The sequence below is a fragment of the Ambystoma mexicanum genome, chromosome 12, assembly GCF_040938575.1.
Source record: "Ambystoma mexicanum isolate Mex_15411 chromosome 12, UKY_AmexF1_1, whole genome shotgun sequence".
NCBI lineage: Eukaryota > Metazoa > Chordata > Amphibia > Caudata > Ambystomatidae > Ambystoma > Ambystoma mexicanum.
Genome location: NC_090936.1, coordinates 1,157,480,238 through 1,157,503,815, shown reverse-complemented (window position 1 = coordinate 1,157,503,815; position 23,578 = coordinate 1,157,480,238). Strand labels below are relative to the sequence as shown.

The 23,578-nt window shown below is 43.6% G+C and overlaps 1 long non-coding RNA gene across 1 annotated transcript in view; it reads left to right on the top strand.

The window, feature by feature from the left end:
* The window catches only part of LOC138514323 (uncharacterized), a 69,391-nt gene extending 46,567 nt beyond the window's left edge, over positions 1 to 22,824 (top strand). The window contains exons 2-4 of the long non-coding RNA XR_011281911.1: positions 17,751 to 17,915; positions 19,541 to 19,628; positions 20,177 to 22,824. This is a non-coding gene — a long non-coding RNA (uncharacterized lncRNA). The remainder of the gene's footprint in view (positions 1 to 17,750; positions 17,916 to 19,540; positions 19,629 to 20,176) is intronic.
* Positions 22,825 to 23,578: the final 754 nt, after the last annotated feature.

The following is a 23,578-nucleotide window of genomic DNA, read 5'->3' as shown; positions in this document are numbered from 1 at the left end:
CCCTTGATTCCCACTAAGGGTTAATCAATTTCTTTTGTGCTCGTTATTCAGTTGATTAAATCCAACTTCAATCGTAGTTCAAAGATGTGTAAATTTTTTAATTTTTCAATTGTTGTGTTTATAAAGCTCATAAAGATTTGTGCTTAATTGGTTAAACTTCACCAAAAAAGCTAATTATCTCAGTTGAGGCAAAACAGAAAACCCATCCGGCTAATGCATTTCGGATTGTATCCTTCGTCAGAGCCAGGTTAGTGCTACACACATTATAATGCATTGTAGGTGGATTGAGAAGGTTTACAATGTTTAAGTTCATAATTGATCCGTACATCATGTGTAACAACCAGATATTCAAAAAATTAACAACCAAAACGATCATAATTAACAAACAGGGCGCCCACAAGGACAAACAAATATTTGACATAAAAGTGAAATTGGAGAAAGGAGACAAAAAAACAAAAAAGTAGGCATACATCATTACAGATAGTAAAAATACAATGTTTACACAGATAGTGATTTTACTCTATGGTTCAAACAGTTAATGGGACTGATCAACTACATACTAAAATTGCAGGTTGAACCCTTTTGGTGACTACGGTGCTTAGAGGTCAAGCTAGGCGGCGTGTGCTTACTATGCCAAAGTGTTAATTGTCGTACTATATTGTGTGAGAATATCTGTGGCTAGTTAGACATTTCACTAACCTGTATGCCAGTATGCAACCCACGCGTGCTGTCCGCGTGTGGTGTTTCTCTATGAAGCACTGCCTGGTGTGGAGAGAACAAACGTGTTATCTCCTCCGTGTAATCAGCTGCTATCAGTCTATACGCGATCTGACTTCGCGTCGCATTGTGCAAAGGTAGGGCTTACCTGGAGCGTTGTGAGCAGCGTCTTGCTCAATCAACTCCGAACAGCGTCTGGGACTCGCGGTTCGTGTCGTTGCCCTGGGCAACGTTTTATAAACAAAATGGCCGTTCGTGTATTACCAAGTCGGCCATATTGGTAAAGGCAATATTAGAACATGAATGGCATAGAGTGTGAACTATGATTGGTAAATATAAAGAATGTAAATGTTAAGATGTTAATTGCGCATGTAAAGATATTAAAGCTTCTGCGTGTTGTAAATTGTGCAGCTAGCACATATATGTTTCTGATAGTATATTTAGATCCATCGTGTGCCTCATGGCTTGAGGTGTCTAATTGGCTATTAATATAAAGTTATGTAACGTAAAGATATACTGTCTAATATACATAAACAAAAGGTAATACAAAATTAATACTAAATAATAAATAATAAATGTTACAAGAACTATCTGAAGATAGTTTAGCAGAAGGCAACAGTGTTTTCAAATCGGGTAGTGATTTATACTTATTGCATGAGTATGAAACAATTTAGCATGTTCATTATTGGCATTGCACGGTGAACAAATAGTGACATTATTACAGAAAGCAGTTGAGATCGAATTCCTCATTGAGTCCTCGTGGTGCCAAAGAATCGAGACGATCTATCCAATAGGCTTCTCTTTGTTGCCTTCTTTTTTTCAGATCAGCATATATGCTTGTCATTTCCAGGGTTTCCAAAATTTGGAACTTGACTTGAGAGATGTTGTGCTGCTTTGCATTAAAGTGTCTTGCTACGGCTGAATTGATGTTCTTATTGCGTATGCATGATTTATGTTCATTCATCCGAATTCTCAGTTTACGCCCTGTTTCCCCTACATAGTAAAGTCCACATGGGCAACGTATGCAGTAAATGCAGTTTTCAGTGTTGCAGGTGCCATAGCTTTTTATCATGATCTTTTCTCCCGTGTATGGATGTGGAACCAGTCCTCCTTTAATAATGTTGTTACAATTACTACAATTTAAACATGGAAATGTTCCCGTCTTTTTTAGTTTGATCCTTTTGGTTCTGGTATCTCTTGTGTTAACTAGATAATCCCTAAGGTTGCTGGATCTTTGATAAGCAAACGTTGGGGTTCTAGGAAGAGATTCTTAGTTCTTTCGTCATTTTTAAGTATTGTCCAATGTTTATTTATACATCTTTTGATCTGCATACTTTGGGATGAATATTTAGACACATATACAAGTGATGGGGATTGTTTTTTGTCCTTTGGTACTAAAGTGCTGGTTCTTGTTATTGTTTGTACCTTTTCTTTTGCTGACTGTAGATCTTCGTTCGGGTATCCCCTATCTTTAAGTTTTTTGCTTAGTTTTTCAAGTTCTTGTTCGTACTCTCTGTCATCACTGATAATTCTTTTTAATCGCAACATTTGTCCATAAGGTAAATTCTTCAGAGTGTTTTGTGGATGAAAACTCATACGGTGTAATAGATTGTTCCTGTCTGTAGGTTTTGTGAACAAAGAGGTAGTAATTTGTTGGTTATTTACATTCACCAGGATATCCAGATAATGGATTCCAGGATTGCCAATTTCTGAGGTAAACTGAATACGCGGGTCTATATTGTTGATATAAATTATAAACTCATTGAGTTCTTCTCTTGTACCTTGCCAGATGCCGAATATATCATCTATATAACGCACCCATGTTTTCAATTTATTCTGCCATTCAGGTTTTTGCAAGATATGGGTCATTTCGAATTGGTACATAAACGCATTTGCGTAAGCTGGTGCCATTGTAGCTCCCATCGCTGTTCCGGAAGTTTGGATGTAAAATTCGTTCTTATGTTCAAAATATGAATTCATTGCAATAAAAGAAAGTAGTGATAAGATGAATTCTTTCACTGCTCCTATATCGTTTTCCTGTAACAGGAGCCACTCTACGGCTTCCTGTCCCAAGTCGTGTGGAATGCTTGTGTAGAGGTTAACCACATCTATGGTGAAAAGTATGTTGTTCTCTATAAGTTGGACTCCTTCTATGATGTTCAGAAAATGTGTACTGTCTTTCACATACGTAGATGTCTTCTGTATTAAAGGGTTCAAGAAATAGTCTATGTATGTTCCTAGTGGTTGTAAAATCCCTCCTGTGGCTGCTACTATCGGTCTTCCAGGTGGATTATTAAGACTTTTATGGATTTTGGGCAGCAAGTAAAAGTGAGGAATGTTTGGTTTTAAGTTCAATAGAAAGGCCTTTGTCTTATGTGTGATCATCTCACTTTCTTCTGCTTTTGTAAGAAGTTCATCTAGATCTTTTAATATTTCCATAGTCGGGTCGTGATCTATTTTGGCGTAAACATTATGATTGTCCAGTTGTCTTTTGCATTCATTTTCGTAATCTGAGGTGTTTAATAATACCAATGCACCCCCTTTGTCTGCTGGTCTAATGGTTATTTTTTCATCAGAGTATAGGTTCTGAACAATTGACATTTCACCTCTGCTGAGGTTTCTATTCTTTGTCATTCCATATTTGATCTTTTTAAGATCTGTTATAACCATTTTTTCAAAAATGTCGATTGCTGGTACATTAATTGGAGGAGAAAAGGTACTTTTTGGTTTGAATTCTACTAATTCAGGTGGTTCTGGTGAAGAATTAGTATTTTCCATTTCCGCAAAGAAAACTTTGAGTTTGAGCTTTCTAGTCAATTTATGCAGCTCTACCTTAGTGTTGAATAGATTAGTATTATAAGTCGGTACAAATTTCAGACCTTTCTGCAACACCTCTTCTTCCTGTTTAGTTAGTATTCTGTTTGAAATGTTGACCACTAGGTTGCTCGTGCTTGGAATCTTGTTTGAACTCCGGTGCCCCTTCCTCTTGCCCCTGCTCGTTCGTTTCTTCCTTCTCGGTTGTCTAAAAAAGGCGTTTGTCGTGATGTTGATGCACTGGTACTCGGGGTGGCTCTGTTGTGACCACTGTCTCTTTCCGCTCTTTGTTGTTGAGGTTGTGCAGTCTGTTCGTCTCTGCTAGAATCTGTATCTGAACTGCTGTTTTCTGAGTTCCGATTGGGATTGTGTGGCCTCTGAGGTTGATTTTGAAATTTGTCCGCCCACGTATAGACTTCGTCTCTCAAATAATCAAACGTGTCACGCCTAAACTTCCTTATTTTTCTTGCTTCCAAATCAGTTTTGTATCCCTCTAATCTTGTGTTGATATCTGCTAATATCTCATCCAATGAATCTTTACTTGTAAGATCTATGATTTCAGCAGATAAAATCTGTATCTCTTGTTCTAGATTCTGTATGTTCATAGAGAGCTCTTTAATCGTAAGTAGAATTAAGTCCAAAGAGCATTTATTGAGAATCTGCTCCCATTTATGTACAAATTCCTTGCTTTCTTTGCACAAAGTCGGTTTAAGTCCAATTCGTAAACCTCTTGGGATCCTTTGTGCCTTGTAATAACGGCCTAATGTCACTGCGTGCAATTTTCGGTTAATTGTTTTTCGAATGGTATACTCAAGTTGTTTTATCCTTCTGTTGGGATCTGCATCCTTTAGTGTGCTGCTGGTTTCCTTAATTAGGCCTAGGATTGCGTTTGCCTCTTCTGTTGAGAAACCTAGAGTTGTCGCTCTCGTGTCCGTTAGTTTTTCAATTTCTTCATAGGACATAATCGCGTGCTTCCTCTCAAATAGTTACACGGAAGTGAAAATAATGATAAGAGAGAGGGGCGAGAGTGCACTGCTTCCTTTCTTAATAGTGTATTTCGTTTCCAATGGAATGTTATTTTGTAAATAAATATGTTAATGGGGTGCAGCCCACTATCATGTGCCACCGTGTTGGGCACAGAAAATGAACATGGAGAAAAAGAGACCGAGGCAAAAGTGCCTTCGGTGTGGGCCGCACACCCTTGATTCCCACTAAGGGTTAATCAATTTCTTTTGTGCTCGTTATTCAGTTGATAAAATCCAACTTCAATCGTAGTTCAAAGATGTGTACATTTTTTAATTTTTCAATTGTTGTGTTTATAAAGCTCATAAAGAATTGTGCTTAATTGGTTAAACTTCACCAAAAAAGCTAATTATCTCAGTTGAGGCAAAACAGAAAACCCATCCGGCTAATGCATTTCGGATTGTATCCTTCGTCAGAGCCTGGTTAGTGCTACACACATTATAATGCATTGTAGGTGGATTGAGAAGGTTTACAATGTTTAAGTTCATAATTGATCCGTACATCATGTGTAACAACCAGATATTCAAAAAATTAACAACCAAAACGATCATAATTAACAAACAGGGCGCCCACAAGGACAAACAAATATTTGACATAAAAGTGAAATTGGAGAAAGGAGACAAAAAAACAAAAAAGTAGGCATACATCATTACAGATAGTAAAAATACAATGTTTACACAGATAGTGATTTTACTCTATGGTTCAAACAGTTAATGGGACTGATCAACTACATACTAAAATTGCAGGTTGAACCCTTTTGGTGACTACGGTGCTTAGAGGTCAAGCTAGGCGGCGTGTGCTTACTATGCCAAAGTGTTAATTGTCGTACTATATTGTGTGAGAATATCTGTGGCTAGTTAGACATTTCACTAACCTGTATGCCAGTATGCAACCCACGCGTGCTGTCCGCGTGTGGTGTTTCTCTATGAAGCACTGCCTGGTGTGGAGAGAACAAACGTGTTATCTCCTCTGTGTAATTAGCTGCTATCAGTCTATACGCGATCTGACTTCGCGTCGCATTGTGCAAAGGTAGGGCTTTTATGTCAAATATTTGTTTGTCCTTGTGGGCGCCCTGTTTGTTAATTATGATCGTTTTGGTTGTTAATTTTTTGAATATCTGGTTGTTACATATGATGTACGGATCAATTATGAACTTAAACATTGTAAACCTTCTCAATCCACCTACAATGCATTATAATGTGTGTAGCACTAACCTGGCTCTGACGAAGGATACAATCCGAAATGCATTAGCCGGATGGGTTTTCTGTTTTGCCTCAACTGAGATAATTAGCTTTTTTGGTGAAGTTTAACCAATTAAGCACAATTCTTTATGAGCTTTATAAACACAACAATTGAAAAATTAAAAAATTTACACATCTTTGAACTACGATTGAAGTTGGATTTTATCAACTGAATAACGAGCACAAAAGAAATTGATTAACCCTTAGTGGGAATCAAGGGTGTGCGGCCCACACCGAAGGCACTTAAACACCAGAAACCAGACATCCACAACAAGAAGTGCATATTGGTCACACAATCCATTCACCAAGGTACCCACAACATACAGTCACTGGGAAGGCTCCAGTCAGTCTGACCTGGACTTCACAACAACACCATATATGGAACTTCCACCCAACAACCAGTCAGGGGGAAGGGATAGAGTCAGGGCTTCCCAGAACTTTGGGAAAACAAGGTAACAGGCAATAGAAGGCAAGAGGCCATAGGGGCCATCTTGTTTCCTATCAGGAATCAACTGATTCCAATGGCAGGTGTTACGCTCACCTGGTATCCACGGGACGCCACCCAGCTGTGGGGACTCTGGTACCCTTCTCAGCCGCTCTCGGGTAAAATCAGCCGAGATGTTCTGCCTGGAAAACAGGTGGGCAATGTTCAAGACTGGGCAACTGGGGTAGGAGCCTCCCAACACCCTGTATGCCCGCAGCCCTTCCCCGGACCTTTGCTCACCTTATTATGGGTTTTGGCGTGCTCTCCGTTCTGCCTTCTTGGCAGGGGCGCATTGTCCTTTGTGGGCGAGTGCGATCTAGTTACTTCACTGATGCAGGTCCTTTAAAGTCTTTCAGGTAGGCCTTATTACTGCTATACTGTATGCCTTTCTTGGATATAAATAATGTCTTTTCTCTCTCCTTAGGTGCGCTGAGGTTCGCTGTGGAACGTTGGCTGAATTAGGACTCGCCAGCAGATGATGGTGCTTCGAGAGCGCCTTAATGCGGTAAGTAGGCGCTATGTGCAGCGCTATGATGCCTTGCCTTTGCTAACCTGTTGTCTTTTGTTCCCGTAGGATGCAGTGCTCACCCGGAGCAAGAGGTCCCAAGGTGATGCTGGTCGATGGGCGACTCGTGAGGTAAGCTGCCAGCACAATTGTAAAATGTCTAATCTTCTGTTTTTCTCCTTTTTGCAGATCCGACGGTCCGGGAGGCTCGCTGTTCCTTGGATGTTGTTTGCAGGAGCAGAGGGCAGCTAATGGTGGAATGACAGGTAAGCTGCTGCTATTAACGATGTCCTTTGTTTTTCAGATGCTGTTCTTCCGAGGTTCGCAGATGCAGCTGAACACAATGAGCGTCACGTTGCAGGATTGCAAAGTAACGCAAAGCGTGCTATCCAAGTCAGGTGTGGTTTAAATAGCATCAAGAAAGTAGTCCAGGTAAAATAGTCCCTAGGCTACCACACCCAAAACACTATACCGCATAGCTTGGTTCCAAGGAGCCAAGCTATGTGGATGCCTCCATGTTGACTGGCACTGAAATAAAGTAGTTCCCAAGCACAAGTTTTCATTAAGTATGAGACTGGCGCCAAAGGCGCCAGGACTGGCCCCAAGAGGGCCTAGGCAAAGGATGCCTAAGCTTGTTGGGGGCCCGAGCCGGGACCCCTCCTGGCCCATGGCCCTGCCGGGGAGGTTTCAGGAAGTGGATCGTGACAGCACTCCCCCCCAAGGCCCCTCTCAAGGTGTTCCTTCTGTCCGGCCCTGGTTTAGTTGGAAAGTTGCGATGATATGTTCTGATCAGACGTGGTGCATGAATGTTTTCACAGGGTTCCCAGGATCTGTCTTGGGGTCCAAATCCTTTCCAATCAACTAGGTAGTATAGCCTTCCCCTCGAATACTTGGAATCCAAGATGCTCCTGACTTTGAATTCTGGTTCTCTTTCAATAAGTATGGGTTTTGGTGGTGTCCCAATCCGTGTACCGGGCTGCATTGGTTTTAATAGGGACACATGAAATACCGGGTGAATCTGTAGGTTAGGTGGTAAGTCTAGTTTGACGGCCGCTGAATTGATAATTGCCTTGTTGGTGTAAGGTCCTAAGTACCTGGGTTGAAAAGTCTGGGTTCCCTTGATGGGTACAAACTTGGGAGCCAACCAAACCTTGTCTCCTACCTGATAGTCTGGGGCCTTTTTCCGGTGTTGGTCGGCAAATTGCTTTTGTTTTTCTTTGACGAAAATAAGATGTTCTTTGGCCTTTTTGAAAGCCTGAGTGATGTTGGTGTGAAGGGTTTTTACTGCTGGCATTTCCAAACTTGTTGGGACATCTAGTTCTGAGGTACGTGGGTGTCTACCATAAAGTGTATAAAAGGGTGTTTGTCCAGTACTGGAGTGGAAGGATTTGTTATATGTGTACTCGGCTATCCATAACAAATCTTTTCAGTCTCTTAGTTCATGGTGTAACATGCACCGTAGCTATTGTTCGAGGGTCTGGTTAGTCCTCTCGGTCTGACCGTCCGTTTGGGGGTGATGGCTAGTGGATAGCCGGATGTCAATTTGTGCCATTGCACAACATTTTTTCCAGAAGTTGGAGATGAACTGGCTACCTCGATCGGAGATCAGGACTGATGGGAAGCCATGTAGTTTTACAATACCATCCAGGAACACTTTGGCTAGAGTGGGTGCGTCAGGGAGGCCTTTGAGCGAAATAAAGTGCGCGATCTTTGAGAACAAGTCCACGACTACCAGAATGGTGTTAAACCCTTGACTGGGAGGTAGGTCAGTGATGAAGTCAAGGGAAAGAGTGTGCCAGGGAGTGGGAGGAATGTCCAAAGGTTGCAGAAGACCGGATGGTTTTTGTTTTTGTGACTTTTTTTGCGCACAGACTCCGCAGGACTGAACATATTAGATGACATCCTTACGCCAGGCAGGCCACCAGAAGTTCTGTTTTACCTTGGCTAGAGTCTTGGTGATTCTAGGGTGCCCTTCGATCAGGGAATCATGATAACCTGAAATAATTTGCTGTTGTAAGTCTTCGGTGGGTACAAATAACCGATCCTTAAAAAAGGGTAAGTGATCTTTAATGGAATATTGTTCTCCTTGCGCTTGCCATGCGAGGAAGGCATCTGGTTTCATGGTTTGTTGAATCTTATCTCTCAGTTCAACTTGGGTTAAGGCCGTAGTGAGGCCCAAGAGCTTGTCTTCCGGTATGATGGGGACTGGATCTGGGGGCGTATATACCAAGTCATCAGTGCCTGTACGAGAGAGTGCGTCTACTTTTCCATTTTTGACCCCGGTCGAAAAGTGATGACATAGTCGTATTCGGCAAAGAAAAGGGCACACCGCAATTGGCGTGAAGACTGGGCTTTAGCTGTCTTAAGGTATTGCAGGTTTCGGTGGTCCGTGATAACTGTAATGGTGTGTCTGGCCCCCAGAAGGTAGTGCTGCCAGGCCTTAAAGGAGTATTTGATCGCCAAGAGTTCTTTGTCCGTAATGGCATAATTCATCTCCAGGGGAGAGAATTTCTTTGACCAAAAGGCCACTGGATGTAGCTGGCCTGTTACTGGGTCTCTTTGTGAGAGGACAGCTCCCATCACTATGCTGGAAGCGTCTGTTTCCACGATATACGGAAGATCTGGGCGAGGATGTCGCAGGATTGGCACGGAGGTGAACCTTTTCTTGAGTTCCTGAAAAGCTTTCTCTGCTTCTTTGGTCCAGGCAAATTTTTTGTTATTTTTTCTAGGCAATATGATGATCGGGTGTACGACCTGTGAGAAGTATGGTATGACCCGGCGATAGAAGTTCGCAAAGCCCAACATGCTCTGTACCCCTTTTACTGACGTTGGTGATGGCCATTTCAAAACGGTGTCCACTTTATGCAGGTCCATTCTGATGCCTTCTGGAGTAAGAATAAAACCCAGAAACTCAACTTCGGTGACGTGAAAAAAGCACTTCTCCAGCTTTGCATATAAACGATGTTCCCGGAGCGTGGAGAGGACTGAACGGACGTGCTTGATGTAATCCTGTTTTGAAGTTGAGTACACTAAGATATCATTTATGTACACTAGGGCGCAGACATCAATTAACTCCCTCAAAACGTCATTCATGAAATACTGAAACGCTGCAGGAGCATTGCATAACCCAAAGGGCATGACTTGATATTTGAACAAACCATATTTGGTGCGGAAAGCAGTTTTCCATTCGTCTCCGCTTCTGACCCGTACCAGGTGGCATGCTCCTCGAAGGTCCAGTTTGGTGTAAATTTGGGCATCTTTGACCTGGTCCAGCATTTCTGCGTTGAGCGGGAAGGGGTAACGGTTCTTTACAGTGATCTGGTTTAATGCGCGGTAGTCAATACAGGTTCTTAAGTTCCCTTCTTTTTTTGGTACGAAGAACAAAGGACTAGCTGCAGGGGACTTGGATGGGCGGATGAATCCATTTGCGAGGTACTGGTCTAAATAAGCCTTCAGATGAAGGTTTTTGGGTTCCGTGAGAGCATAGATTCTGCCGCAAGGAACTTGAGCACCGGGAACAAGGTCGATCTGGCAGTCATAGGGCTTGTGCGGCGGCAGCGTGTTTGCTTGGTCCTTCTGGAATACATCCTGGAAATCGTGGTATTCCTCAGGCAAGGTACTAGTCACTCCCAAAGTTGCCACTTCAGGAGTCGTAGAGATACTGAAAGCAGGTTTCTGTTCTTGGTAATAACAGGCTGGAGAGCAGTCGCTGGGAAAGGTTAATTTTCTTGCCCGCCAGTCAATCAAAGGGTTGTGAGCAACTAACCATGGTATCCCTAGTATGAGCCGGAATTGAGGTGCCTTGATGAGATCGAACGAAATAAGTTCCCGATGTCCGTCCTGGCACAGCAAGGTTATCTCGGCTGTGCGCTGGGTTATGGGTCCGGAAGCGATTTCTGCCCCATCCACCGTGGTTACCTTGGGCCTCATCACGACTTTGGCAGTAACCCTTAAATCTGGCGGTAGCGCTATTACCGCCGGATTTAAAGGTCCGCCAAATCAGGACTTTGGCGGATTTTGCCCCAGCTCTTAGCTGGGGGGAAATCTGCCGAAAGTTTGCGCTCATACCGCCAGCGGGAAATCCGCCGGCGGTATTAGTGTGAACTTTCCCCATTGAGCCCAATGGGGAATGGGGCATTCCTGAATGTGCTCAATGGGGAATGGGATTAACATTACTGCCGAACTAGTGATCCGGCGCTATTAGAACCGGGGAGTTTGGCGGTAAGGCTAATAACGCCAAATCAGAACTTCGGCGGATTTCGCCCCAGCTCTTAGCTGGGGGGAAATCTGCCAAAAATTCGCGCTCATACCGCTGGCAGGAAATCCGCCGGTGGTATTAGTGTGAAATTTCCCCATTGAGCCCAATGGGGAATGGGGCATTCCCGAATGGGCTCAATGGGGAATGGCGATTAACATTACCGCCAAACTCATGATCCGGCGCTATTATCTCTGGGAGGATTAACTACTTGAGCTAGAACGTCTTTCAATTCGCCTCGTAAGCCCCGATGAAACGACGTGGTTCTTTTGTTTTCAGGCCACCTAGCTTCAGCAACCAATCGGTTGAAAGTAGCGATGTACGTTAACAAATCCTGATTCCCCTGTTGGAGGGAAAGGAGTTCATTGTCCACAGCTTGTTCTCGTGTATGGCGAACAAAGAGTTTTTCCATTTCCCTCTGAAAGTCCCCAAAGTTATGTAATAAGGGATCATCATGGGACACCAATGATACCGACCAATCTGCAGCGCTGCCACTTAGGTATGATAAAACAAAGGCTACCCGGGCTTGGTCATTTAGGAATGCTCCCTGCCTGCAAAGAAAATGAAGGCGACACTGATTCATGAAAGCCGCGTATTTTCGTGGATCACCAGCAAACCTCTCCGGTGGTGCCAAAGGAACTGTACCAGGTAATACAACTTGTACCGGAGTAGAGACAGTGGATGGCATGCTAGGATTTCGCATCGGTGGGTTGTTCCCAGGTAGAGGCGTCTGACCCCCTTGTGATTGCAAGACTTGCCTACTGATATCTTCGGTACGCTCTTTAGTCACCAATAAGTCTCTCCGGAGAGTGTTAGTCTCCTGTCTGGCAAAGTGAACCTCAGCACGAAGTTCTCCCAACAATTGGGCCAATTGGTCTAATTCTGATGTTTCCTTGGCACCGAGGTGGATTGGTTTGGCAGGCTTCGCGTTCTGTTACGCTCACCTGGTATCCACGGGGACGCCACCCAGCTGTGGGGACTCTGGTACCCTTCTCAGCCGCTCCCAGATATAATCAGCGGAGAGGTTCTGCCTGGAAAACAGGTGGGTAATGTTCAAGACTGGGCAACTGGGGTAGGAGCCTCACAACACCCAGTATGCCCGCAGCCCCTCCTCACCTTATTATCGGTTTTGGCGTGCTCTCCGTCCTTGGCAGGGGCGCGTTGTCCTTTGTGGGCGAGTGCGATCTAGTTACTTCACTGATGCAGGCCCTTTAGAGTATTTCAGGTAGGCCTTATTACTGTTATACTGTATGCCTTTCTTGGATTAAAATAATGTCTTTTCTCTCTCCTTAGGTGCTCGGAAGTTCGCTGTGGAACTCTGGCTGAATTGGGACTCGCCGGCAGGTGATGGTGCTTCGAGAGCGCCTTGATGCGGTAAGTAGGCGCTATGCGCAGTGCTATGATGCCTTGCCTTTGATAACCTGTTGTCTTTTGTTCCCGTAGGTTGCGGTGCTCACCCGGAGCAAGAAGTCCCAAGGCGATGCTGGTCGATGGGCGACTCGTGAGGTAAGCTGCCGGCACAAATGTAAAATGTCTAATGTCCTGTTTCTCTCCTTTTTGCAGATCCGACGGTCCGGTAGGCTCGCTGTTCCTTGTAGTTGTTTGCAGGAGCGGAGGGCAGCTAGCGGTGGAATCACAGGTAAGCTGCTGCTATTAACAATGTCCTTTGTTTTTCAGATGCTGTTCTTCCGAGGTTTGCAGATGCAGCTGAACACGATGAGCATCACATTGCAGGATTGCAAAGTAACGCGAGGCGTGCTATCCAAGTTGGGTGTGGTTTAAATAGCATCAAGAAGGTAGTCCAGGTAAAATAGTCCCTAGGCTACCACACCCAAAACACTATACCGCATAGCTTGGTTCCAAGGAGCCAAGCCATGTGGATGCCTCCATGTTGACTGGCACTGAAATAAAGTAGTTCCCAAGCACAAGAGGGCCTAGGCAAAGGATGCCTAAGCTTGTTGGGGGCCTGGGCCGAGACCCCTCCTGGCCCATAGACCTGCCGGGGGGGGGGGGGGGTTTCAGGAAGTGGATCGTGACACAGGGCCTAGGTATCCCAAAATTGGGGGTACTGAGAGCACATGTCAAATTCAGCATGGAGCTGCCACCAGACCATACCCTGATCTGTGGGCCACACACAGCTGGCCAAAAACATACACTAGTGCACAGGGTTGTACCCCCACCCATGGGTGCCATAAGGGTCTCCTATGGGTCTGCACACCAAACCAAAAATAGGAAGAGCTGCACTGCCAGGATTCCCACATGGACTCCTGGGCAGAAACCAATACAGAACACAAATGAAAAAGGACTACAGGACAAGGACAGGGAGGCCCTGTCCCTCCAATGCATTTCCAGCATCACACCCCTCTATCTCTTGTACCAAGTTTGCACAAAGGATCTCTGTCTCTTTATCTTAGTAATGTTGCCATTGTAACCTTGGGTCTAACACAATCCGGCCCACTATCAAGTTCTTCCAACTCACCGGCTGTGCTGAACTCTTTTGGCGTTTCTTTTGCCACTGGAGTCAAGGACGGTACCTCAATGGCAACCCTGTCTCCCCACCCTGACTATCAGTGTGGGAGGGTTCCATGTACCACTGACATCCGTCACACCATTCGACAGCTGCGATTCCCAGTCTTATGTTTCTTTTTTTGGAGGCTTTGTGGGTCTGGGGTGAAAAGGGCAAGGGCAACTTCCTCCTTGACGTCCTTTCAGGTCTCTCCGCCTTTCGCCTCCATTTGAACTACCATCCTGGAATAGTGGATTCCTTGTGCATTCGGCCTTCCTCGAAGTATGCTCATGTGCTCTGTTTTTTATCCCAGTGGGGAAGGGAAAGGGCAGTCAGGTGTGTATTGTTGTTGGCAATTGCCTGACTCTGCCTGACCCTTGTGTTGGGACATGTTAGGTAAACAGCTCTGATATTAGTCTGTTGTCGCTCGCGGGGTGAGAACGTGTTTGTGTAGGAAAAGGGGGGTAGAGTTTCTACATATCCTACTGGACAGAATTGGGAAAAGGTGTCATAAGAAAAAGTATACTGCGTCTCACCCTTCGGTGTCCCATTTCCACTCCCCATCCAGGTGGACCGACCGCCAGGAACTGGAAACAATAGCGATGGCTGTGTCCTGGCCACCTGGATGACCAATCCCCGGGGGCTAGTAAGTGAGACACATTCAGGTTTCTCACAGTCGCCAGCTTTGATTCATCTATCCTGTTTACACGGCCAGGTCTACTACATGGAGGATCATGCTCTTGATTGCAATCACTGAGAGATTCTTTGCTTCCTCAGCCACGTTAGTTCCTGCAAACAGCAGCAGAACATGTTCACTGGCACCCAGATGTATTAAACATATTCCTTCTTCAAACCATTTTGTGAGCATCACATTGTACAGCTCACGGAGGGCCATGGTAGTTGTGTTACAGGCAGGCGAGGCCAGTGATTTGAATTGTCCTTCAAATAAGTATTTTCCTGTACCATAAACATTTAGTCTTTGTTGTTTGATAGTGTGACAAATTGGATTCTGCCCTGCAGAAGTACAAGGATGAGTAGGAGCTAAAATGCCCACTCAGCCTTCGCATTGCTACAGACCAAGAGCAAACACAACCATAAAGGTAGAAGTAGCACAGTTTGATGACCCTCTTTGACCATGGTCCTGTTATCCTTCATCTCCTGGTTTCAGGGCTTGAACCTACGGACCGTGGAATCGTTTTGCCCCTATAATAAAAAAAAGGGGGGGATGATTTGTTAGGAATTTAAGTAAGCCATTGTAGTATATTTTTAGATCCACCTCAAAGATGATTTACCTCTAGGTCTGGTCTGCAACGCGATGAAGGTAGTCCTCAGAGGAGAAATAATAAAGCAGGCTTCAGCCTACTCGAAAACAAGGGAGAAGATCAAGACGGACCTGGAGGAAGAACTTTGTATCAGGGAAAAAGCACATAAAGCCTCTGGCACACTAAATGACATACCCCCACTGAGAATGGCGAGGTCCCAATTGGAAGCCTACTTAGCGGAGAGAACATCTCAGGGTCTCTAAAAACAAAACAGCACTATTACACTCGGGGGAACAAGGCAAATAAACTGTTAGTTTACAAATTAGACAAGCAGACAACCCATAATAACATTGCAGCAAATTGGATCTGGTTCACCAGTACTATTCGGAAATCATGGACGGCCAGTCCCTAGACCCTGCGTCCCAGAAGAAATACTTATGAAAAGCATTGCTTCCTGTCCTCCCACAAACAGGCAATAAGGCAACTTGACCATCCAGTTCCTGAAGAGGCGGTAGAGGCTGTGATTAAATCGTTCAAAAACGCCACGCAGGGTCCAGATGGTTTCACCTTCCAGTTTTTAAAAACATGTTGCTCCCTATTGGTTCCCCATCTAACCAAACTATTGAACACTTTCCCAGATGCAAGGTGCGTGACAGCAATAATGCAAGAGACTGTGACTATCTTGATTTTAAAGTCAAATAAAGACCCGACCTTGCTTAAGTCCTATTACCCGATAACTCTCATGAACATCAATACTAATCAAAAATCTTAGCTACTCGACTGTTAAGAGGGCTTCCACCTCTGATCCAAGAAGATGAAATGGGCTTCATAGTCCATAAGAGAACATAGGACAGCATCAGAAGAGTCCTTGATTTGGTGGAGGTGGCTGAGAATTGGAGGGGCTGGGCCGTTCAGGAGTAATAGGTCTAGATGCTCAAGAAACCCTTGACCAGCTGGACTGGTAGTACCTCAAATTGCTTCTACAGGTGAGTGGGATAGGCCCCACATTTCAGAAATACCTACAAGCTACCTATGTGAACCCAACCACGACAGAATGGGTTATTGCAAAAACCCACTCTCCCAGTAGCAGTCACTAGAGGAACGAGACAAGGTTGCCTGCTGTCCCCCCTGCTATTTGCTCTCTCCATGAAACTTTTCTGTCCTGTGCCAGGAAGAATGCAGAGATTAGGGGTGTTCTGTACAAGGACAAGGAATATAACGTCTCTGTTCATGCACAGGATGTCCTTGTCACCTTGACCAAGGTGGGCACATCGATTGTAGCGCGAATGGAAGAGCTAGAAGGCTTTCAACAGGTGTCGGGGTTTGCAGTCAATTATTCAGGGTACCAATGGTTAGTGGTCGTACTCTTGCAGTTGGAAACAGACATTATTTCAGCCTTGTGTTAAATATTTTGGAAGACTGACACAATCAGTTATTTATTAGTCAAAATTATGTCAAATAGTGAAGCTATTTGTAGAGCTCTGGATCCCGATGACACCACAAATGCCATGTTGAAACAATACTCTGAGTGGTGGGCAGATATTTTGTCATTGATTGTTAAACATATTTTGATCTCCAGGCAAATTCCCCAGTCTTGGAAGACTGTGGTTATTATTCCAATTTTTAAAATGGGAGATGGCACAGCACCGAGCAATTATTGCCGCAAGAAATTTGTTTTGGCCAGGTCAGCAGGGGTGAGGTCTTTGAACTTTGATGATTATTGTCTGTCGTTTCATGGCAGGACGAACTGGATGATGTAAATCTTTGACAAAACTCAGTCGTAACTGAGTAAAGTTCAAAATAAAAATAATTTTTTTTTTAAAAAATGATTGCCCTATTGCATTATTGGATGCACCAAAATATTTGCTAGTGTGTTGCTCTCCAAGCTTTTAGATTGAGCAAAATTCGCAGGTATCTTAGATTTAAATCAGACAGATTTTGTTAAAGGCATTGAAACTCCATTAAAAGGTTTTATCTTCTCTCTTTTTTTTAAAGCCCATGTAGTTCTTAATAGAAACGTGTTATATCTGGCTTTTATAGATTTTCAGCTTGCGTTTGATAGTATTAATAGGTGACTGTTATGTCAAAATTTACGAGATGGGGATGTCCTACATATCTAGTTGAGCTTTTAAGGGGACTTTATAGTGAGATGTCCATTTGAGTTTGCTTAAATGTTAAAGGCGTATTATCCTTTTCTTTTCTAACTCAGAGGAGTTTAAAGCAACAAGGCCCTCTGGATCCTTTGTTATTTAATTTATTTATTTCAGACCTTCATATGCATTTGAAAAGGGTTACGGCTTTCCCCCATAGAATTGGCTCTAACCCTGTACAGTGATTACTGCATGCAGACATTCAATCTCATTTTATTGGTTCAAATAGAGATCGGTCAGCAAAAGCAATTGGCTGCTTTAGAGCGATATTCGAAAGAGAATGGTCTGTACATTAATATTTCGAAATCAAAGGCAATGAGGCTTTTGCCTGATATGGGTAGGAAGAAAGCAAACTTTTATTGGGGTCTGCCTAATGACTCCCATTTGTTGAAAAATTAGTACTGTTATTTGGGGTCCTTATTTAATAATCATACAGGAAATCTCTCTATTGTTCAAAATGCAAGATCCCAGCAAAAGGCATTGGCGACACAAGGTCTAGTGATTAATAACAAATGTAGCCGGTTTTCACTATGTCCAGCGATTTTATTTTGAAGCAGAAGGCGATTGCAATACTGATTTATGGGGCTGATGCCTTATTTTACCAAATAGAAATGGACTGTCACTATTTAGCTGGGTCTTTTTGGAAGAAAGTTTTGGCCCTCCCACCTGGTTTTCCCATGTCGGTCATTCAGTTTGAGTTGGGTTTGATATTGTTACTAGGGATGACTCAATGGAAAAGGGTGTCATTATTAAGGACAATTTTAATAACTGTCCCTATTTTCCCCTTCTCTAGATGGAAACAGGCTTTGACACTATCCAAGATCGAACGTTGGAACTATGGAGGTCTGACTGTACGGCAATTTTGGAAGAGGCACATATTGGTGTGGATTTATTGCCATCTAACCCTGCAAAAGTAAAAGAGAAATTATGGATTTTTGATTGACAGCGAATACAAAATGTATGTAAAAAATATAAGGTCTTTGACAATGTTTTGGGTGATATTAAAGTGTACAATATTTTACTTAAGCACTTGAGGAAATTCCCAAATGGAGCCAATAGATTGACATTCATACAAATGTGCTTCAATCTTCTTTCAACCAGAGAAGTGTTGGTATCTAGAGATAAAAGCTCTACCTACGACCGTAAATATCAGTTTTTCAGGGTATAAGTGGAAACCATACGCTGCCTATTGATGTACTGTCTGGACCTGGCAGAACTGAGAACTAGCTATTTTGATAAGTTTATAAGTTTATGAGAGAGTATAGAATTCTATAGAATTCTAACAATAGAAAAAAGGTGGTCAATTCTGTTTAGTGGGGCTTATACTTCTTTAACGATAGCCATTATATGTTTTATAGCTCATTCAAATTTATAAGAAAGTAAGACAGATGTGATCTAATTAAGTACCTAATCAGTAATTGTCCATTGACTGAACTTTTTTCTCTCTTTTTAATAGAACTTGTTTTTATAATTTTCTAATGAATTTTAGATTTCCTAAGAAATGTATTGATGGATTAATTGGAACTAATTCATTTAACTTAGGAATATTGTTATTTGCTGGTTTATATTCATGAATTTATTGATGTTTTCTTTTATGAATTTATTGTTGTTTCTTCATTTTTTATTTTGGGTTAAAGTTCGGTTCTCTGAGCTGCATACCTAATACATCATTTAAAAAAAAGCTCTCTATGAAGTTAATACTCCCCCATTATTCATGGAACTAGAAAATTACTAGATATATGGAAAACCTAAGAGTACTCTTGGCTGGGAAGAATTGCAGCTATAAATAACAGACGGGCCAATTTCAAGACATGGCCCACCAACCCGTAAATTGCAGCTGTACAAAAACAGATGGGCCAATTGCAAGACATGGCCCACCAACCGGGGATCTGTCATCCAGGTGGCCAGGACATGGCAATCACTTTTGGATACAGTTCCTGGGGGTGGACAGGTGCGGGAGGATCACCTGGGTGAGGGGTCTTCAGGGACTGGGACATCGGATGGTGAGACACAGTATACTTTTCCCTATAACACCTTTACTCCATCCTACCAGGTAGGATATTTAGGAACTCTACTCCGCCACCCTTTACAAAGAAAAAACACTTTCAAAACAGTCTAACACTCGACTACCTGACGTGTCCCAATGCAATGGTCAGGCGAGGTCAGGCAATTACTGATCATTACACACACCTACTTCCATTAATCTTTCACACACGGATAAAAGGCGCAGCACGAAAGCACACTCTGAGTGAGGCAAAGCACACGAGGAAACAGCAGTTTTGAAATGGCAGCTGAATGAAAAAAGAAAGATGGCAAATCACAAGGGGATCACAAAGAGGACAGTTCCCTTGATTTTTTCGATGAGGAACTGTTACTTGATGCCTTATTTTACCAAATAGAAATGGATTGTTAATATTTAGCGGGTTCTTTTTGGAAGAAAGTCTTGGCCCTCCCACCTGGTTTTCCCATGCTGGTCATTCAGTTTGAGTTGGGTTTGATTTTGTTACTAGGGATGACTCAATGGAAAAGGGTGTCATTATTAAGGACAATTTTAATAACTGTCCCTAATTCCCCCTTCTCTAGATGGAAACAGGCTTTGACACTAACCAAGATCGCAATTTTGGAAGAGGCACATATTGGTGTGGATTTATTGCCATCTAACCCTGCAAAGGTAAATGAGAAATTATGGATTTTTGATTGACAGCGAATACAAAATGTATGTAAAAAATATAAGGTCTTTGACAATTGTTTGGGTGATATTAAAGCGTACACTATCTTCTTAAGCATTTGAGGAAATTCCCAAATAGAGCCTATAGCTTGACCTTCATACAAATGCGCTTCAATCTTCTTCCAACCAGAGAAGTGTTGGGATCTAGAGATAAAAGCTCTACCTACGACTGTAAATTACGGTTTTACAAGGTCTAAGTGGAAACCATACGCCACCTATTGATGTACTGTCTGGACCTAGCAGAACTGAGAGCTATCTATTTTGATAAATGTATAAGTTTGTAAGAGAGTATATAATTCTATAGAATTCTAAAAATAGAAAAAAGGTGGTAAATTCGATTCAGTGGGGCTTACACTTCATCATCGATAGCCATTGTAAGTTTTATAGCTCATTCAAATTTATAAGTACGTAAGACAGATGTGATATAATTAAGTACCTATTCAGCAATTACCTATTGTCGATTGACTGAACTTTTTTTCTCTTTTTAATAGGACTTTTTATAACACAAACACTTTCAAAACAGACTAACACCCAAGCCGTATACCTGAAGTGTCCCAACACAATGGTCAGGCATTGTTAGTGGGCTGAAGTGGGTAAGAGTCCATAACTTAATTGGTGACACCCACCCTGTTCGTTTTCCCTGTTTCCCAGTTTTCGAAAGTGGTTGAGACATTAAAGGAGTTTGCAACAGATTGTTGGTCTTACTATTGAATGTTTGGATGCTCATTTTTTTTCGTGATCCTGTTGTTATGCAAGGAATAAACTTTGTTTCCAAGCACTGACGAAGGATGAGTGAGTGATTCCAGGGGTTCTTATAGACTGGAACCAGTGCCGATCAGCAGTCATGACTCTGGCTAACTGGGGAGCTGTTTCATGCTCTCGTTCAGAAACTGCCAGTTACTCTTAAAAAATGTTTTAAAGCTTTGCTGCTGGACGAGTAGATAAAGTAGATCACTGCCTAATAATCGTCCCTGTGTCTTTAATAGTCTAAACCCCGCTCACAATAGAGCAGGGGGCATTATCCTTAGAAACCTACAGAGGTTTGTGGGGCGTCCTGTGAGGGTGAACTAAGTTAAAGGTGGCTGGTATCCAGGCTCGGACTGTCTATAGGGCAATAGCACAATGCCCGAACCTAAACCACAAACTGCTAGTGTGGGCTAGTTTTTTGGGTCAAAGTGATAAGCTAATTCACCATTAGGCTAGTAGTTTTGACCAGTGTTACTGGAATAAATATTCTTTAAAATGCACAATTTGCATCACATTTTCATCAAAAACCTCCCCCCTCATTACTACTCAAAACAGTCAGTCACAAAAGGAAAGAATTGCCACTTGCAACCGTGTGCCACTTTTTCATTTGTTCCCGAGATAATTTTATGCCCCTGTCCGACCCTGCCGGTATCTGCCATAGTTAGGTAAGTCAGGAGTTTTATGGCCTGGGCATACCCTGTTGTGTGTATGTTTGGTATCAGGTACGTTTGTGTGGTGATCCAGTCATGTTCAAGCATATATGTCATGTGCCTTGAGGATATGTTTAAAATGTAGCATGTGTTTTTTTAAGTGTTTTGATTTTTTGGGGGCAATGTGGCGTTGGTTAGGGCGGGAGGCTGGAAGGTTAGTTGGTAGTTAGTATTTGGTAAGGCAATGTCACTAGGAGCTCATAGAATTGTTTACAAAAACATTGGAAAGAAGGGGGCGTTTGTTCAGGGGGGGACAGGTGTTGGGTGGACATCATTAAATGGATTAGCATTGCCATAGGTTGTCAATGAGTGTGAAACATGAAAAGCAATACCTCCAGAACCTGTGTGTATTACATTTCTGATTCTGCACTTTCTTTTGGCTTCTTTGAGATTCATTGGATACAAATGGACTGGCCTACAGACTTGCCTAGGAGACTGGACTAACAGCTGAACATCCATGCCAAGCAATGTCACAGAGCACAGCACAGCTGCTGAGCTGTGCAATGCTGTGAAGCCTCAGACACAGGCATGAACAGCCCCTCCTGAGAAGTACACAGTGATGATGCTGCTGGCTCAAATCCCATGGCTGTCAGAGCCTGCCTCGCAAAAACAGCCTGCAGTTGCAAAATGTACTTTCTTCCCTCTGCTCGGCGAAATGACCTGTTTGTTATGATATGTGCTGTTAATGGGTGGAGAATAGATCTAGCTACTCCATTGTACAAAAGGATGAGCCAGGGTTAGGATGGGCAGAGCATAATTCTGCCCTCCTATGCACTGGAGTGTGTTTGCATTACAGCGCTTTTCATCCCACTTCTGGTCTCTTGTGTATTATTAGGGGATGTACAAGCCCCCGCAGGGGGCGCTAGAGGGTATCCCACAAAGCGGGACGCCCCTCTGGCTGCCCCCTCCCCTCTACAGGATCTCCTCACCCATCCTTCAGGAGGCGGGGGGGGCGTCCCCAGGGCAGGAGCTTCCGGCACGCCCTGGGGACCGCATATAAGGCGGGGAGGGACTGGAGCCCAGTCTCTTTCCAGTCCCCCTTGCCTGAACACCCACCGTCCCTCACCCTTCTTGGCCAGCTCAGAGCAGGTAAGCCCTTGAGGGGTATGCTGACTAGGGTAGTAGCCTTAGAGTAGGAATTCAATGAAATGTGTAAATGTGTGAATTTTGTTTCATCGGATTTCGGGGTGTAAATTGGTCAATACTGTTGGATGTTTTTATTCACTATACTAAATGTAAATATGTTTAAACATGTACAATTGTTTATTTGATTTCAGCGGATTTTCAAGGTTTAAGTGGTTAAATGAATGTTTGCTTAACCCTTTGTATTTTGTATTAATTGTTCCATTTCTGATACAGGCGGAGTTCGGGGCAGTCCTAGCCGGGGAGGAGAGTAACAGCGCAGCTTGAAGCCTGGGCAGGTTTCCCCGATGGTCGCACTCGAGCCAAACTCGGACAATGGGCACTGAGTCCCTTAGTGACACTTGAGATTCCTCACATGCAAGATTCAGTGGCCCGAGGAGGAAGTACTCTGTGCAGTACAAATCGCGCTGCCTTGCTAAAGCCGTGGACGGCAAGGGGACACCGAGAACATTCAGAACAATAACTCTGCCCTGCTTTTGGGCCACTTTTGAAAAGTATGGTCGTGAACCATGGTGCTTTAGGGCTGGGACTGCTCCCTTTTGTTTGCTCCAATAAATTGTGACCTGCTCTTTCCAAAATGTAAACTAGTGTCTGTCTATTATTGGTTATTATATGTTCTAGGGTCTGCTACCCCGCCACCACGACAGAGGGGTGGGCAATGGGGGCTGACACTGCTATGTGTGGTTGGCTGGAGCCTGGTGTGTGTCTTGTAATAATACAGCCCCATGTCCCAGACCAAGTGAAAGCACAGAATTGCACTATTGCAGTAACAACCAACTCGTCTTGATTTTACGACGTTTGCCTTCAGCCCCAGATTTTAAATAACAAAGTTATTAAGAGGCCGTGCATCTTCTTCTCCTTCTTCTTCTCAATTATCGGAGGCGTGGGCGGACCCACGCAGGCGCTTCCCCATCCTAAAGGATGATGTGCACCAGACCCGCCAATCAATACTTAGCACACATAAACTCACAACTCCTCCCACCGCCCCGTCTGCCTCACAAAATCCAACATCACACTGCTCCTCCTCCTGCCTCTCACCCCGTCACCTCACAGCAAAGCCCTCCCACTCAGCTCAGCCACACCCAGCGCAGTCAACTGAACCCTCATCAATTCTCTCTCTTCAACATGTCTCTCACACCTAAGCAAAAAATGTCCCACAGTCTCAGGCACCCCACACACCGCACAGTCCCTCGACTCACGCTTCCCACTCGAAACAGACAGTCATTCAGCCCCACATGCCCTATCCTCAACCAATTCAGCATCACCTCCTCCCCCTCCTCCATTCCAGACTCC